This window comes from Pelophylax lessonae (genome assembly GCF_965119305.1).
Source record: "Pelophylax lessonae genome assembly, chromosome: 11".
Classification (NCBI taxonomy): domain Eukaryota; kingdom Metazoa; phylum Chordata; class Amphibia; order Anura; family Ranidae; genus Pelophylax; species Pelophylax lessonae.
The window spans coordinates 175,450,030-175,468,980 of record NC_138778.1 but is presented as its reverse complement, the minus strand read 5'-3'; the positions used below and the strand labels follow the sequence as shown (position 1 = coordinate 175,468,980).

General features: G+C 44.8%; 1 protein-coding gene across 2 annotated transcripts in view; it reads left to right on the top strand.

Annotated features, from left to right (window-relative positions):
- HDAC5 (histone deacetylase 5) overlaps nt 1-18,951 on the top strand; it is a 168,768-nt gene that overhangs the window by 40,284 nt on the left and 109,533 nt on the right. The gene's annotated exons all lie outside the window — the stretch shown is intronic.

The window sequence follows — 18,951 nt, the reverse complement described above, 5'->3', positions numbered from 1 at the left end:
TCCTCTCTACTGTATGCAGTAATTATTAGGATAGGTGACAGATCCTCTATTTGATATATTTTTTAGGAGTCTGTAGCAGAGCTATCAGACATCTATTGAATAAAGACAGACTTCAAGGGGGTCGTCACATGAGCTCACATGTAGAAGCTACAGCGTCTCTCTCATTAGTGTTTTCGCTGCTAAGAAAAAGGGATTTGCAGGCGATGAAAGGTCTGTGTCACAGCACTTCCAGTCAATTGTAGCTCTGTTGCTGAGCGACTGACTCTCAGCAGCGCTTACAGCTGGTTATAGAATGGCCACCATCAACAGCCACTCATGTAATCCAATGTAGCTGAATAGTTATATACATAACATTGTATCTAAGTACAGCAATCATTTTGTAGCCAGCTACAAATTGCTGCAAAAAATAATCTAGGTTTGAATCCCAATGAGAACACTACCGGCATGGAGTTTGCATGTTCTTCCTGTGCTTGTGTGGGCTCCCTCTGTCTCGTCTGCCAGGTCAGCGGAGGAGTGCAATAAGAATAAATGCGCTTATTCTTTAAAGTAGAACCATAGGCAAAATGTTTTTTTCCCCTTCATTTTGGATAGAGCAAAGGAGGGTTATAACCCCAGTTGGGGTTTTTTTTTTTTTTTTTTCGCCATCTGTGTCCCGTTGTGGAGAATTCCCTTCACTTCCTGTCCCATAGGCAAACAGGAAGTGAGAGGAAATCTCTACAAATTAGGGGAATCCCTTGAGGACCCCCAGGTCACCAGAACCAGTAACCCTTTTGGAAGATTTACCCTCTATTACATTTCTGGGGACAACCAAAAATTTGGGATTTTCTCTTACTTTCACTTTCAATGATAATGGTAAACAGGAAATACAGAGAGGGTGAATCGCCCTAACTGATTCCATAACGGGTGAACTCCAGCATTCCTCTCCTACATGTAAAAATGATTTACTCGCAACCCCTACCTACACAATAAATATATATATATATATATATATATATATATATACAGTGGGGCTCGAAAGTTTGGGCACCCCAGGTAAAAATTTGTATTAAAGCGGAGTTCCGGCCACAAAATCGACATAATCGATTTTGTGGCCATCCGCTTGCTTTTCCTCACCTGAAACAGAATTGGATAGTTAGGATTTTTTTTTTTTTTTACTTACCTTGTAATTGTAGAAAGTTATACTCATCTTTCTTCCACTTCCTCCCTCGGCGGCCGCGGCCCGCGCCGTCACTTCCGGTTTGCAATGATTCCTGAGAGCTGAAAGTCATCGCTCCCAGGAATCAATGTGACGGCACCGGCACCGCTCGTCACTTCTGGTGCGACGCCGCATTCCCTGCTAAACCTGCCATGCCCAGAAGCTGTGGAGGAATGCGGTGTCGCACCGGAAGTGACGAGAGGGGCCGGTGCAGGCGCATTCTGGGAGAAGAGGACACGGAAGAGGACACAGAAGAGGATCGCGCTGGCTTCAGCTGCCCACATCAGAGATGGCAACGCTGGATAAGAAATTTTAAAAGTGAGTATTTCTTCTTGCAGGTAAGTGTGCGTACCAGGACAGATCAGAGGCTATCCATTGTGGAATGTACTAGCCCTGACTGTCCCGGGGGTATGTTCATTGAAAATATTTTTTTGTGGCCGGAACTCCACTTTAATGTGCATAAAGAAGCCAAGGAAAGATGGAAAAATCTCCAAAAGGCATCAAATTACAGATTAGACATTCTTATAATATGTCAACAAAAGTTAGATTTTATTTCCATCACTGACACTTTCAAAATTACAGAAAACAAAAAAATGGCGTCTGCAAAAGTTTGGGCACCCTGCAGAATTTACAGCATATATTCCTGATCATTTTTAATGTATCCGGTAGTGGCGCAAGTCATTTTTAGGCCCCATTCAAGCTCAAAGCTCCAAAACGCTGGAGGGGAAAAAAATCAATAATTCTCTATGGAGATGGTTCACATCTCCACTCCAAGTCGCCTGAAGCCAAACGCTTGAAGCTCAAAAAAGTTCAGATTTACCCAATGGCAGATTTGATCGTTTTGGCACATTTTTTTAGCCAATGGCTGAGAGCGATGACCAGAATGTTCTGGTGGTGTGGGGGGGAGGGGGGGGGTGGCCCATGGCCCCCTTGTCAGAACACAATAGCACAGTGGGGAGATACCTGTACTAACATCGGATTGTTAGTACAGCAGCTCTGACCTGAGCTGTCATTTTTTTTTTCCGTTTAACCCAGCGCTAGTAGCGTGTTCCCGTCTTTACTGAATATTATGTACAACCAGGGATTTTTTTTTTCTCTTATTAGTGCAGGAACTCCTCCCTTCCAAGTCACCCCTTGTCTCCACCCCCTACCCGCCTCTGAGCAACGTTCCTTGGTTCCACCCCCTACTCACTTTCCAGTACTGCCACTTTTAGAGAATACAGAACCAAGTATAATTTTGTGTGTTAAGTAGTCTGTATAGAATGTGTTAATGATAACAAGAAAGGCAGTAAAATAGATGCCCTATAGCAGTGATGGTGAACCTTGGCACCCCAGATGTTTTGGAACTATATATCCCATGATGCTCATGCTCTCTGCAGTGTAGTTGAGCATCATAGGAAATGTAGTTCCAAAACATCTGGGGTGCCAAGGTTCGCCATCACTGCTCTATAACTAGCAACAATTGACCCCCAGCAACAATAGACCCCCAATAGTCAGCTTCAATAGACTCTCCAGCAGCGAGCAACAATAGAACCCTCCCTCAACAGTAGCTCTCTTCAAGCAATGATTGCCCACCCCCCCTTAACTTATGACCCACCCCAACAACAATATATCCAGGGGAGGACTGGGAAGGGGGGCAGGGTGGCAATCGCCCCCCGGGCCACTCTGATGCCAGGTAAAAAGGCCGCACTCAGGGCTGGATTAATGTAGGGGCCAGACACTGTATAGAGCAGTCGGTCGCTGCTACACAATGTTATATTTGCAGAGCTGCAGCGGAGCAGTATGAGTGTGCAGAGTACGCTCCTGCACCCGGCTGGCACAGAACTAACACAGTCACTTCCCTGTCAGGCAGAGTAATGTCCACCCAACAGGAGCTTCCTAGGCCCCGCCTGGCATAATGTCATGTATTTTTGTTAAACCTCCTTTGTTGCTATTAACAATAAATTATGTTACCACATTTCATCATGTTTGTCTTGCTTCATAACATCAATATCTGTTATAAAACCAGGTGGGCATGGATGGTGAGCTTATTCGATTCAATGGGCCACGTGACTGGACTTGCCCCCCAGGCCTAAAGCTGCCAGCCCTCCCCTGAATATATCCCCCACCAGCAACCATAGACCCCCCCACAAAAGTTGACCCCCTCCATAAACAATGGATTCCCCAGCAGCCAGCATGAATAGACCCTCCAGCCCACCCCCAGTACCCCTTGCCATTACATACATTCAGTACTGGAGGTGCTGGAACTGCGATCCCCTTCATTCCTGCTGAAAAAAAGCCCTGTGTACAGCCTTTTGATGATCTCAGGGGCCACATTTGAGGTTCCCTATATCAAGAAAGGGGGCCACCACTGCCATAGGCAATGCTAATCACCTTGGTACAAAGGATGCTGGATTGCCCAACATGAATCCATCACTGAGCAATTCATTTATATAACAACATTAAAGGAACCCTTGAAATCACTTTCAAGTCTTGGGGAACCCCTGCTAAAGATGACTACAGTATATCTACAGCCTATGGTACCCTAGCATGATATAAGAATAAAGAAAATAATAAGGATTTTGAAGTACTTGGTGTACTTGACACCTAGGGCTGCTCTATACAACATAATTATTTTCAGTATTAATATGGAAATTAAAGAATAATGATGACCAGAAATGAAATGTAAAAATGTTAGAGTTCCTTCACATTGGTGGTCCGTGGAGCCTTCTGATGAACCGGAGAAAGGGTCCATTGGATCTCTTACCATTCTCCAAGGAACATCAGTATCGCAAAGAAGAAAGAAAAACAGTTCCATCTGTCAAATAACGTTATGTAAAATGATAAAAAAAAAACTCACATTTTCTTCCCGAATTCATTAAAAAGAATTATTAAACAAAGAGTAATCCAAGCGGTCTTAAGTCTTTGCTGCAGCACGCAAAGTTTTCCCATTTAACTACCTCAAAGCCTGAGAAAGTTGTGCTTTGTAGCATTGCTGGGAAGTTTTTTTTTTTTTTTTATTAGCAGAAAAATTATAAGGGTATATAAGCAAGAAAAAATAAAATATATATATATATATATACTGTATATACATTATCTCACAAAAGTGAGTACACCCCTCACATTTTAAATAATGTAATGTAAATGTAAATATTGTATTATACATTTTCATGTGACAACACTAAGAGCCCATTCACACAGGGGGGACACGACTTGCTGGGGCGACCTGTGAAGTCGGAGCGACTTGTGTAGCTCCTATTAGAACGGGTCCTGTGCTAATCAATGGCAGGCGACCCACCGCGACTTGTCAGGCGACCAAGTCGCCTGACAAGTCGCGCTAGTGTGAATGGGGACTGAAGAAATGACACTTTGTTACAATGTAAAGTAGTGAGTGTATAGCTTGTATAACAGTGTAAATTTGCTGCTCACTCAAAATAACTCAACACACAGCCATTGATGTCTAAACCGCTGGCAACAAAAGTGAGTACACCTCTAATTTAAAATGTCCAAATTTGGCCCAAAGTGTCAATATTTTGTGTGGCCACCATATTTTTCCAGCACTGCCTTAACCCTCTTGGGCATGGAGTTCACCAGAGCTTCACAGGTTGCCACTGGAGTCCTCTTCCACTTCCCCATGACGACATCACGGAGCTGGTGGAGGTTAGAGACCTTGCGCTCCTCCACCTTCCATTTGAGGATGCCCCACAGATGCTCAATAGGGTTTAGGTCTGGAGACATGCTTGGCCAGTCCATCACCTTTACCCTCAGCTTCTTTAGCAAGGCAGTGGTCGTCTTGGAGGTGTGTTGGGGTCGTTATCATTTTGGAATACTGTCCAGCGGCCCAGTCTCTGAAGGTAGGGTATCATGCTCTGCTTCAGTATGTCACAGTACATGTTGGCATTCATGATTGCCTTAATATACTGTAGCTCCCCAGTGTCGGCAGCACTCATGCAACCCCAGACCATTACACTCCCACCACCATGCTTGACTGTAGGTAAGACACACTTATCTTTGTACTCCTCACCTGGTTGCCACCACCACACAGGCTTGACACCATCTGAACCACATAAGTTTATCTTGGTCTCATCAGACCACAGGACATGGTTCCAGTAATCTATGTCCTTAGTCTGCTTGTCTTCAGCAAACTGTTTGCGGACTTTCTTGTGCATCATCTTTAGAAGAGGCTTCCTTCTGGGACGACAGCCATGCAGACCAATTTGATGCAGTGTGCGGCGTATGGTCTGAGCACTGACAGGCTGACCCCTCACCCCTCCAACCTCTGCAGCAATGCTGGCAGCACTCATACATCTATTTCCCAAAGACAACCTCTGGATATGACGCTGAGCACGTGCACGCAACTTCTTTGGTTGACCATGGCAAGGCCTATTCTGAGTGGAACCTGTTTTGTTAAACCGAAGTATGGTCTTGGCCACCATGCTGCAGCTCAATTTCATGGTCTTGGCAATCTTCTTTATAGCCTAGGCCATCTTCATGTAGAGCAAAAATTCTTTCTTTCAGAATCAGAGAGTTCTTTGCCATGTGGTGCCATGTTGAACTTCCAGTGACCAGTATGAGAGGGTGAGAGCGATAACACTAAATTTACCACACCCGATTCCCATTCACATCCGAGACCTTGTAATACTTACAAGGTTCATGACACTGGGGGAGGGAAAATGGCTAATTGGGCTGAATTTGGACATTGTCACTTGGGTGTGTACTCACTTTTGTTGCCAGCGATTTAGACAATAATTGCTGTGTGTTGAGTTATTTTGAGGGGACAGCAAATTTACACTGTTATACAAGCTGTACACTCACTACTTTACATTGTAGCAAAGTGTAATTTCTTCAGTGTTGTCACATGAAAAGATATAATAAAATATTTACAAAAATGTGAGGGGTGTACTCCTTTTTGTGAGATACTGTATGTGTGTGTGTATATATATATATATATATATATATATATATATATATATATATATATATATATATATATATATATATATATATACTGTATATATAGTAGAGCTGAAAGATTAATCACTAAAAAATTTCGATCTCGATTCAACCTCCCTCACCATCTTATTCTGGCATTTCCACGATTCAGTGCAGAGCAGTTCTCTGCTCACAGCTGACAGCTGTCAAAGAAAATATAAAATAAGAAAATAACTGGCAAAGTTTATCACAACATTGGAGAAACATTGTATAATTTCCTTCTTTCAGTTCAAAGGGATGAACAGTCTGTTAATGAGGTCAGTTTAACGACTTAAAGACTAAGCCTTTTTCTGACACTTGTTAAAATAAGTATTGTTTGCTAGAAAATTACTTAGAACCCCCAAGCATTATATATATATATATATATATATATATATATATATACTGTGTGTACAGTATGTGTGTATATATATATATATATATATATATATACATTTTTTTAGCAGAGACCCTAGAGAATAAAATGGTGGTCGTTGCAATATTTTATGTCCACTGTATTTACGTAGCGGTCTTTCAAACGCAATTTTTTGGGAAAAAATACACTTCTATTAATAAAATAAAAACTAAACAGTAAAGTTAGCCCAATTTTTTTGTGTAATGTGAAAAATGATACTACACTGAGAATTGTGAGAGAATCGTGATCTTTATTTTAAGAAAAAAAATTGTAATTCTCATTTTATCCAGAATCATGCAGCTCTAATATATATTTTGTAATTAAACCCGACTCCAGGAACTAACTCTAGGGCAGGGGTAGGCAAACTTCGGCCCTCCAGCTGTTACATACATAGTTAGTCTGGTTGAAAAAAGTCTAGTTCAACCAATAAAAGAGAAAAAAAAAATTATACAATCCTATACACAAAATCCAATACCCACAGCTGTGTAACTACAAATCCCATCATGCCTCTGCCTCTGGAAATCATACTTGTGGTTGTTAGTCTTCAATGCCTCAAGGGACTTCCTCAACAGCTGAGAGCCGAAGTTTGCTTACCCCTACCTCTGGGGATAAGGAAAAGGGTATAATACTTCTCTTACTCCCGGGGGAGGACTGGGACAGGGGGGCAATTGCCCCCTTGGTCGTTCTGATGCCCCATAAAAAGGCTGCACTGCTTCTGACACAGACATGCCTAAAGGATTCCTGGTGAAGAGAAGTAAAAATTCCCCACCACTAACCTACTAAGTGCTGGATGAAGACAAGGACAGAGCGCAGGCCTCCCCCCCAGCATGGATGGTGTACACTGTGGTTGAGCAGAGGCCAGTTTCATGCCCCACTGGAGACTCTCCTCCCCCAGCCAGCCCCGAGTTCAGCCAGTGAGTAGGGAGTACCTGGAGTGGAGCTTCAGCCCAGAATGGGGGTCAGCAGGAAGCCAGGAAGAGGGAGAATGGGAGGAGGGCTGAGTCGCTGCACCATGGGCCCCTGGTGAAAGTTGCCAGACAACCCCTGCTTGCCAGGCAGGCTCCCTCCATTTTTGCAAATGTTCCTCCTAAGTCTCTTCTATAACATGCTGCGGTTGGCAGTTGCACGATGACTTCATCAAGTCCAATTCAGAGCTAGTAGCGTTACATTGTTCATGGCAATACTGAGGGACCAATCACAAGCCAGAGATCGCCGCAGCAAGGTGTAAGGTCTGCCATCTGTGTCCCCAATAGGGAGATTCACACTTTCTATTTTTCCTGGTAGCCTTTTGTCACCTGAACAGAAAGTCATGGGAAATCCATTGGAATAGAGGGGAAATCTTCCAATGGAATGGATTTCCCTCATTTTAGGGAGAATTCCTCCCACTTCCTGTGGAGTTTCTGGAACAGGAAATGAAGGAAAATAACCTAACAGAACACAGAGTAAAAGAAAATAATAAGTCTTTTACTGTTCCCTAATCTATCCAAAACTAAAAAGAACATTTTGGCTATAGATACCTCCTTCACAAAGACATCCAAAAGCCCTGAGACTGCTGCATGGTGCCACCACCTTGGATGTGATGTCAACAGAGCCAGCAGACTCACAGCTGTCACCCTCAAGTGAAACATTGTCGTTTTTCCTCTACCTTTCAGGTAATGTAGGGAGGGGGGGGGGTAGAGGAGCTGGGACAGCACCTATACTGACTCAGCTAAGTCAAGCCTTCTGTGCTTTGCAGATAATCAGGAGGGGGCAGGTTGTAATAACAGGACGTGTGTCACAATAACCTACCTTTCCTTGTAATGATCAAGGTACTGGAACACAAGATAATAGTAATTAATTTAAAATGGAAGGTTCTGAAACACTCTATGGGATCTGGCATCAAAGTTAAACTGTTACTAACCCCACAACAGTAAAATCAGTCTGTATATGCAGTGAAGCATGCTTGTTATACTCACTGTGGAACCTAAGGGGTTAATCATCTGTATTGTGTAACAAGGCTGTTTGATCCTGTCTTCTCTAATACTCCCCTTCTTCCACTGTCCCCAATCCATCCCCTGATAAGAGAGAGCCTTTAGAGTCACTCTGCACATGCTCAGTTTGTTGTGTATTGCTAGAGAGTTTTTTTTTTGGGTTCATGTGACCAGCACAGGGCCAATCAGCACTGTCCAGACAGGGGGCCAGGGGTCCTGCAGTCTCGTAGGACAGTCAGAGGAGAATGAAAACTCCTCCTACAAGCTTTAACCACTTGCCGACCGCCAGCAGTACATATACCGCGTCAGTTCGGCTCCGTCCCGTGAAACTACGTATCTGTGCATCGCTTCGTGGGACCGCTGGTGGGGTCACGCGCCAATTGCCCATGGGGAGAGCCAATCAGAGGGTCCGGTGGCCGCGATTGCCCCCGGGCACCTGCGATCGATCCCCATGGAGACAAAATGGCGGTCTGCCATTGTAAACACTACAGACCGCTGTTCTGTCAGTAATGAAAACAGGGATCCTGTGTTCCTCCTATTTAGGAACACAGGTCTCTGTGTTCATTCAGTGAATACAACCCCCACACAGTTAGAAAGCACCCCCTAGACACACATTTAACCCTTTGATCGCACCTGGTGTTAACCCCTTCCCTGCCAATGTCATTAGTACAGTAACAGTGCATATTCTTAGCACTGATTCTTAGCACTGATTACTGTAGTAATGTCACTGGTCCCCCCAAAAGTTTTAAAAATGTCAGTCAGGGGTCCGATCTGTCCGCTGCAATGTCGCAGTCCCGCTAAAAATCGCAGATCGCCACCATTACTAGTAAAAATATACATAAATAAAAATGACAATCTTTCCCCTAGTTAACTATAACTTTTGTGCAAACCAATCAATATACGCTTATTGGGATTTTTTTTTTACCAAAAATATGTAGCAGAAGACAGATTGGCCTAAAATGATGAAAAAATTTGATTTTTTTTATGGAAATGTTATATAGCAGAAAGTAAAAAATATTGTTTTTTTTTTTTTCAGAATTGTTGGTCTTTTTTTTTTTATAGCGCAAAAAATAAAAATCACACAGGTGATCAAATACGACCAAAAGAAAGCTCTATTTGTGGGAAAAAAGGGCATCAATTTTTTTGAGTACCGCATCGCACGACCGCACAATTGTCAGTTAAAATAACCGCAAAAAATTTCCTGGTCATTAAGGGGGTCCAGAAGTGGTTAACCAGACACTGATAGAAGTCACAAGACTGCTATATACTGCTGATGAGAAAAGGTATTTAGCAGTTTATATTTACTAAAATAATTGCATTTCCATGTTCTGTGTACTGTGGGAGAGCAGATATAGTGAATGCAGGCTCCTGGGTTTAGTAACCCTTTAAGGAATACACTGGTGTCACCTCTCCGTCCTCTGGCTGCTGATTGGACAGTGAAAGAGCAGCAGCACACTCATCACCTCTGCTCTCTCCTCTTTGATTGCATGCTCCTTGTCAGCACATGCGCATGTAGCGACAACTGATTGGCTCCTAGTCTGGGATGACAATGGTTGTGCATGGTATGACAAAGGCTGATATCAAGGATAATTCAGGTACTTATATTAGTTGTATATGAGGATGAATTAATTTCTGCCTAGAGTTAATTGCAATATAACAGCATAAGACATTAGAGATATGCCAGTATTCTTTATTGGAGAAGCAGCTGGATATTTGTGTTTTCACATTCTCTTATCTAAAACCATGAACTTTGGAAATGCCAGAGGAGCCAGTAGCACAGAGCTAAGCGAAAGCTTCAGCTCACAAATGAGTGTATATCTATTTATAAGCTCTAGTGACGCGAGTATGGCCGTGTAGCAGCGACTGGCGATAATACATCATCGCCTCCCTCGTCCTGCGTATGTCACAGTCAGGAAAATGTGTTCTGCCACATTCATGCTGCCCCCCTGCTGTCCTTTGTTCATTGTGTTTCACACTGAAGCTCTGGGCACAGACCCTCTTCTACTATTTTACGTCATGCTGACACTGGGGAGGGACACCATTTAGCCCCGATATTCGGGAAAGGGACCCAATTTGGCACTGGTAGTCTGGAGACAGACCTTGTTTCATAATGATGCCCTGGGGATAGACAAAAGGACAATCTGTCGCTCTGATGTTTCAGAAGGGTTGTAGAAAAATATTACAAAGGCTTTATATAGGAGATTATTCAGGGGTGCAATCTCTTCCTTAGATGCACCAGAGTAGTCCCATTACAAACTAACACTCGGAGTATAGACCCCCAATTACAGACTGATACTCTGGGTATGGACCCCCCGTTATACACTGACATTCTGAGTATAGACCCCAATTATTCACTGATACTCTAGGTACAGACCCCCAATATACACTAACACTTTGGGTATAGACCCCCAATTATAGACTGACACTTTGGGTATAGACCCCCAATTATACACTGACACTTTGGGTATAGACCCCCCAATTAAAGACTGACACTTTGGGTATAGACCCCCCCCATTATACACTGACATTCTAAGTATAGACCCCTATTGTACACTGACATTCTAAGTATAGACCCCCATTATTCACTAATTTTCTGGGTACAGACCCCCATTATTCACTAATTTTCTGGGTACAGACCCCCAATATACACTGACACGCTGGGTATAGACCCCCCCCCCCCCCATTATAGACTGACACTCAGGGTATAGACCCCCATTATACACTGACATTCTGAGTATAGACCCCCATTATACACTAATACTCTGGTTATTGACCCCTATTATACACTAAAACTCTGAGTATAGACCTCCCTTATTCACTGTCACTCTGGGTATAGATCCCCATTATACACTGTCACTCTGGGTATGGATCCCCATTATACACTGGCACTCTGGTTATAGACCCCCATTAAACACTAACACTGTGGAGATAGACCACCATTACAAACTGACACTGCAGAGATGGACCCCCATTACCCACTGACACTGTGGAGATAGACCCCCCATTATACACTGACACTGCAGAGGTAGACCCCCCATTATACACTGACACTGCAGAGATAGACCCCCCATTATACACTGACGCTGCGGAGATAGACCCCCCATTATACGCTGACACTGCAGAGGTAGACCCCCCAATATACACTGACACTCTGGAGATAGACCCCCATTACCCACTGACACGGCGGAGATAGACCCCCAATTATACACTGACACTGCGGAGATAGACCCCCCATTATACGCTGACACTGCAGAGATAGACCCCCCCCATTATACGCTGACACTGCAGAGGTAGACCCTCCATTATACACTGACACTGTGGAGATAGACCCCCCATTATACACTGACACTGCAGAGATAGACCCCCCATTATACACTGACACTGCAGAGATAGACCCCCCATTATACGCTGACACTGCAGAGATAGACCCCCCATTATACGCTGACACTGCAGAGGTAGACCCCCCATTACACGCTGACACTGCAGAGATAGACCCCCCATTACACACTGACACTGCAGAGATAGACCCCCCCATTATACACTGACACTGCAGAGATAGACCCCCCATTATATGCTGACACTGCAGAGGTAGACCCCCCATTATACGCTGACACTGCAGAGATAGACCCCCCATTACACACTGACACTGCAGAGATAGACCCCCCCATTACACACTGACACTGCGGAGATAGACCCCTCATTACACACTGACACTGCGGAGATAGAGCCCCCCATTACACACTGACACTGCGGAGATAGACCCCCCCCCCCCAGTACACACTGACACTGCGGAGATAGACCCCCCCCCCCAGTACACACTGACACTGCGGAGATATAGCCCCCCATTACACACTGACACTGCGGAGATAGACCCCCCATTACACACTGACACTGCGGAGATAGACCCCCCCATTACACACTGACACTGCGGAGATACTAGACCCCCCCATTACACACTGACACTGCGGTAGATAGTCCCCCATTGTACACTGACACTGCGGCAGAGATAGACCCCCATTAAGCCCCCCTTTTAGAAGCACAGCAGTTAACCCCCATCATCCTGCTATTCTATAATGAGGCCCCTTTTCCGGCAGACCCCTCAGGCTGGGACCCCTTATCCTCCCATGCCGTATGTGTTCATTGTCCATTCTCTCTTCTCTCAGTCCCCATTCATGATTTTCCATTCATACTTTCCTCTCCCTCCCTCCCTCCCTCCATCGCTGTCTCTGCGTATCCATTCATACGCGCTCTCCCTCCCACTCTCTGCGCTCTCTGAATGTTAATGTGGCTGTCGGTGCTGAGGGTCACAGACGCATGGAGACGTGATCTCCAAGCTATATGGGGGTGCAGACAGCCTAAAACCTCTGCTGCAAGATGAATACGAAATCAGTGGACGGTGAGATTTGGTGCAATTCCGGGGAAGTCTATTGTTTGTCAGGAGGCCGGAGTGCCGCATGGTTATGGCTTATCTACGGCACTCTTTACCAGCAATGTATTCTGCAGAATGAATCATTTACCCCAGAGGAGCAGACAATCAAATGTGCCCATACTGCGATCAGAGATTTGTGTGCCCATGGCACGGCGTATGGAACAAAGCAAACCTCCATAAACCAAAAATTCCCACCACACATCTTCTGCATGCTGGATATTACCGGGAAAATGTCAATTCTGGCAAATATATAGAAACTATCGAAGCATCAGATTCACTATTTTCCTAGTGTGTTATTTTTCCTTGCTCTGACACTGTCTGCATACATTTTTATAAGAAATCACTATCTAAATACCTTCACTTTTAGGGTTTCTATATAGTCACGTGGCCACAAACCTCCCCTGATCAATGTCCTTTCTCTATGGCTGCCTTGGACTATCTCCAACGTCTAAGACAGTGGTCTCCAAACTGTGACCCTTTGCTTGCTTTTATCTGGCCTTGGGCATTATTTTTCCCCCTAATACAAGGCACTATTCCTCCCACTGACACCAATGATGGGGCACTATACCTCCCTCTGACACCAATGATGTGGCACCATTTCTCATTCTGACACCAATGATTGGGCACTATTCCTCCATCTGACACCAATGATGTGGCACCGTTTCTCCCTCTGACACCAATGATGGGGCACTATTCCTCCCTCTGACACTAATGATGGGGCGCTATTCTTCCACTGACACCAATGATGGGGCACTATTCCTCCCACTGACACCAATGACGGGGCACTATTCCTCCCACTGACACCAATGATGGGGCACTATTCCTCCACTGACACCAATGATGGGGCACTATTCCTCCCACTGACACCAATGATGGGGCGCTATTCTTCCACTGACACCAATGATGGGGTGCTATTCCTCCCACTGACAGCAATGATGGGGCACTGTTCCTCCACTGACACCAATGATGGGGCACTATTCCTCCCACTGACACCAATGATGGGGCACTGTTCCTCCACTGACACCAATGATGGGGCACTATTCCTCCCACTGACACCAATGATGGGGCACTATACCTCCCTCTGACACCAATGATGTGGCACCATTTCTCATTCTGACACCAATGATTGGGCACTATTCCTCCATCTGACACCAATGATGTGGCACCGTTTCTCCCTCTGACACCAATGATGGGGCACTATTCCTCCCTCTGACACTAATGATGGGGCGCTATTCTTCCACTGACACCAATGATGGGGCACTATTCCTCCCACTGACACCAATGACGGGGCACTATTCCTCCCACTGACACCAATGATGGGGCACTATTCCTCCACTGACACCAATGATGGGGCACTATTCCTCCCACTGACACCAATGATGGGGCGCTATTCTTCCACTGACACCAATGATGGGGTGCTATTCCTCCCACTGACAGCAATGATGGGGCACTGTTCCTCCACTGACACCAATGATGGGGCACTATTCCTCCCACTGACACCAATGATGGGGCACTGTTCCTCCACTGACACCAATGATGGGGCACTATTCCTCCCACTGACACCAATGATGGGGCACTATTCCTCCACTGACACCAATGATAGGGCACTATTCCTCCACTGACACCAAAGATGGGGCACTATTCCTCCCTCTGACACCAAAGATGGGGCACTATTCCTCCACTGACACCAATGATGGGGCACTATTCCTCCACTGACACCAATGATGAGGCACTATTCCTACCACTGACGCCAATGATGGGGCACTATTCCTCCCTCTGACACCAATGATGGGGCACTATTCCTCCCTCTGACACCAATATAATATATAATATTGTCATCACTGTATGGAATTAGGAGCTGCCAATCAGAGGGGCAAGAAAGCTGCTGCATATGAGCAGCATTGTTGGCCCTCCACAGGAAGTAAAGGGTACACAGTGGCACTGGCAGGATCAGCAGATCACTGGATATTGATTGGCTATTTAAAGCATGTTGTTCATTTGGGAAAAATGTTCAATTAACCTGGAGTTCTGCTTTAAAGCTGAGCTGTAGGCAGATATAAAATACATAAACGTTTGGAGCTTTGTACTCATTAGGACATCATTAAATGTATTTCTGAATGTATCCTGTGTTGGTACATGAATCTCACTAGGGATCAGCCTCTTGCAGTTCATATACAGCAGGCGGGACTATGAAAGGAAAAAACAGGGCAAGGAGCCAATCGGTTCATGTGGCGACAAGAAGCATGCTGATAGGAGAAGACAGCAGAGTGGCAAAGAGATGATCTCATCACTGTGATGCATCTTATTTCACTGTCCAGTCACAAGCTCGGGTGGGTCCAGGACAACCTGGGCTCAGAACAAGTGGGTTAAAGCAGTGGTCCTCAACTCCGGTCCTCGGGGCCCACTAACAGGCCAGATTTTAAGTATCACCTTGGGGAGATGCAGACTAGAATACTGCAATCACTGAGCAGCAAATGAGATCACCTGTGATGTAAATTAGTTATCTTGCAAACCTGGCCTGTTAGTGGGCCCTGAGGACCGGAGTTGAGGACCACTGGGTTAAAGGATGCTGCCCATTAGTGATGAGCATGGGTTAAGTTTGTTCTGCTCCTCGAAGTTCGAGGCAATCGATTTATGTGCGATGAGCTTATCACTGGTCTGCTTCTTTTACTGTTCAGTTACAGGCTTTACCTGGGCTCACAAGAGGTTGGTTGAATGATGCTGTCCATCAGACTGAGAAAATCTAGTGGCTGAAAAATGTACTGCGGTGAAATCTCTGGATTGAAGCTGAATATTGCAGCAAATGTTGCTTGTGTTATTTTATCTTTTAATGGGCTATTCATTTTCATCTTCTATTTTTGGCTGGAGTTCTTCTTTAATTCCATGTAGCTACTTTTAGTTCCAGTAGTCCAGCCCAAATGTTTTTTTTTTAGCAGAAGTGAAAATCCTAAAGCTGTCCTAATTGTCTCTAATGTAAAAAAGCCTAAAACATAACTAACCCCTACCAAAGCCTTTAACTTAACCAACCCTAACCAGCAGCTAAGGCTCACTCGAATCCTGATAGGAAAACATAAAGCAGAACTATACTATGACATCACCATCCTTCCACCAAGATCCCGGGGAATGCTGAGTATTCCACAGCTTGCAAGAAGATGCTCCAGCACAGCACAGGAGTGGCTCGTCGTGGGATCTGGGTTGCTCAGCATTCCTTGGAATCTTCCTGGAAGGATGGTGAGGTCACCCTACCTGATGTCAGGGGTAAGGTAAGTATACTTTTCCCCACTGAAATTTTCCCCCCAAACTTTTATGATGCAACTTATCCCAGATCCGGATGATCCACATGGCAACTTTGACCTGTGGATGTCTATGGGGCTTGGCTACAACTTTCAAGCCAGAGGCATTGTGCTGGTCTAAGCTGTACAACTGTCTGTCCCTTTACAAGGCAGGATGTACTTGTAGGCAGTTGGTATCTGGTAAGGCCATGTGCCTATTAAAATCCTTATCAATATAGCCCCCTTGTCTTATCAATATAGCCCCCTTGTCTTAAACAGGGGCTACTATGTCAATTTCGTTTCTGGCTGGGCCATAGATTGTTTAGTTCTTAACCTGGTTTTTTCCTAAGCTTAAAGAGAAGTTCCAGCCTTTAAAAAAAATAAATAAATAAAATAAAAGTCAGAAGCTTCAAATACTGTAGTATTGGGATTGGGGTTGGAGGAAGTAAACAAGCGGGGCTTTCCACTTTGGGTGGAGCCCCCCCCCCCCGAAAGGTGCCAAATGTGACACTGGAGGGGGGAGGAAGCAAATAAGCAGGACTACCCATTTTGGGTGGAGCTCCGCTTTAAATTGGCTTGTGGTTTCTCAATGTTGCCAGTAGATGTCACTCATATCACTGGTCATAGTATGAGATTTCACAAATAAAAAGTTATGACTATTTATATTTCCTTTAGCCAATCCAGTAGGAGGTGTATGCCACTGGTGCATGCTGGGGGAGGATATAAATATTTGAGACAGGCCATGTGCTCTCTCTCTCTCGTTCCCTGGGCTGAGGCCTAGGGCAGTGCTGCTGGATAGAGCTCTGCTGTTAGGCCCAGTAGTCTGGTATGCCACTGGTGCATGCTGGGGGAGGATATAAATATTTGAGACAGGCCATCTCTCTCTCTCTCGTTCCCTGGGCTGAGGCCTAGGGCGGTGCTGCTGGATAGAGCTCTGCTGTTAGGCCCAGTAGCCTGGTTTGGGATCTAACGTGTGCTGAAATAGTCCTGAAGCTGTCCTGCCTGGTCTAGAGGAAACTGTGCCAAGGAGGAGACCCAGGGGAGGCTCCCTGCTGGTGAGAGCCAGGAATAAGGCTAGTTTCTCAGAAGGGTATGGTGACTCACTTGGAGAACACACTCAAATATGGGAATGTGCTTTTAGTGTTGCCAGGTCAGCTTAAAGGGTCTGACACTGTGAGGCTGGACATTGATCTGGATCTGGAGAGTCTGTAAGTGATCTGCTACATTATCTGGGACCCCTAACCCTCGCCTCTTTCACCGTTCTGCAATAAAACTGGCAATAAGACTGGCACCCGTTATCCTTTCTCGCTCCCCCTATTTTAACCATGGGGTGAAATGCTAGCCTGCCCCGGCCTCTGGAGGTGCTATCTTGACTTTGGGGTGTCAGAGGGGTGCTACATCAATTTCAATTGAAGGGAAGGTCAAAACTGCTACCTTGTCTAGGACCCCATTCTGCCTTCATCAATCGCTGGTTTAACCTCATTCTCCATTGATAAAGCTGTTCCTTTTTAAAACAAAAAGTAATGTTTATGGAGAGAAAAGAAAATTCAAATATATACATTGCAAGAATTTCACTAAATATTCTAGATTATTACCTGCTTCTGTTCTATAGATACTAAGGTAGTTGCACTCGGTTCCTTAAACAGGCTGCTAAGTTAAAGGGTCCGCCGGGCCCGGATGTAATGGCACAATCATTGCCAATGCTGTCAAAATCAACCCTGCACCTCTCTGCATATTCACCAGCAAACCTTTGGCAAGGAGTTACTGCAATAAACACTTGTATGTATTTTTTCCGTGATGTGTTAAACTTCATTGGGCTATTATTGTTATGTAGTATGCTGATATCTGGCGGCAGTATTGGGCCTCCTCTCCTGTTTAGCGCTAGTTAGTTTAGTCCTTACTAGACCCTCCATGTTTTTTTTCCATGTTCCCTCTGTCAGTGTTAGTACTTTGAAGAGACGGGCTTGAGAAAGTCATTTTTTTTCTTGCGCTTAAAAAGACTGCAAAACATCCCCCTTGTTTCAATTATCTGCAGTAAAATTGTGTTGGATTCAACTTATGTGTTTTGCTGAAGAGTTAAGCTGCCTGTGGATGGTGCCAAGTGAGCAGGTGACTGTACTGTTAAAACAGACTGGATGTAAAGATGTATGTCAATGCATAAAGCATCATTTGAAACATAGGTTTAGGAGTGTGTCTATGGGGAATGTTTGACTATTCTTTCAGAAGCACATTTGTGAGATCAGGCACTGATATTGGACGAGAAGGCCTGGCTCACAGTCTCCACTCTAATTAATCCCAAAGGTGTTCTATTGGGTTGAGGACTCTGTGCAGGCCAGTCAATTTCCTCCACCCTAAACTCGCTTATCCATGTCTTTGTGGAGTGCCTGACCTCACAAATGCGCTTCTGGAAGAATGGTCAAACATTCCCATAGACACACTCCTAAATCTTGTGGACAGCCTTCCCAGAAGAGTTGAAGCTGTTATAGCTGCAAAGGGTGGGCCAACTCAATATTGAACCCTACGGACTAAGACTGGGATGCCAATAAAGTTCATGTGCATGTAAAGGCAGGCGTCCCAATTTCTTTGACAATATAGTGTACATTCGAAACCTCATGTGTTGGGATGCCTACGTACACAAATGTCAATTGCACTACACCGCGCACTCCAGAATGAGATCAATAATTTTAGTACCACAGTTCCTGGGTAACTCTAAACCGATG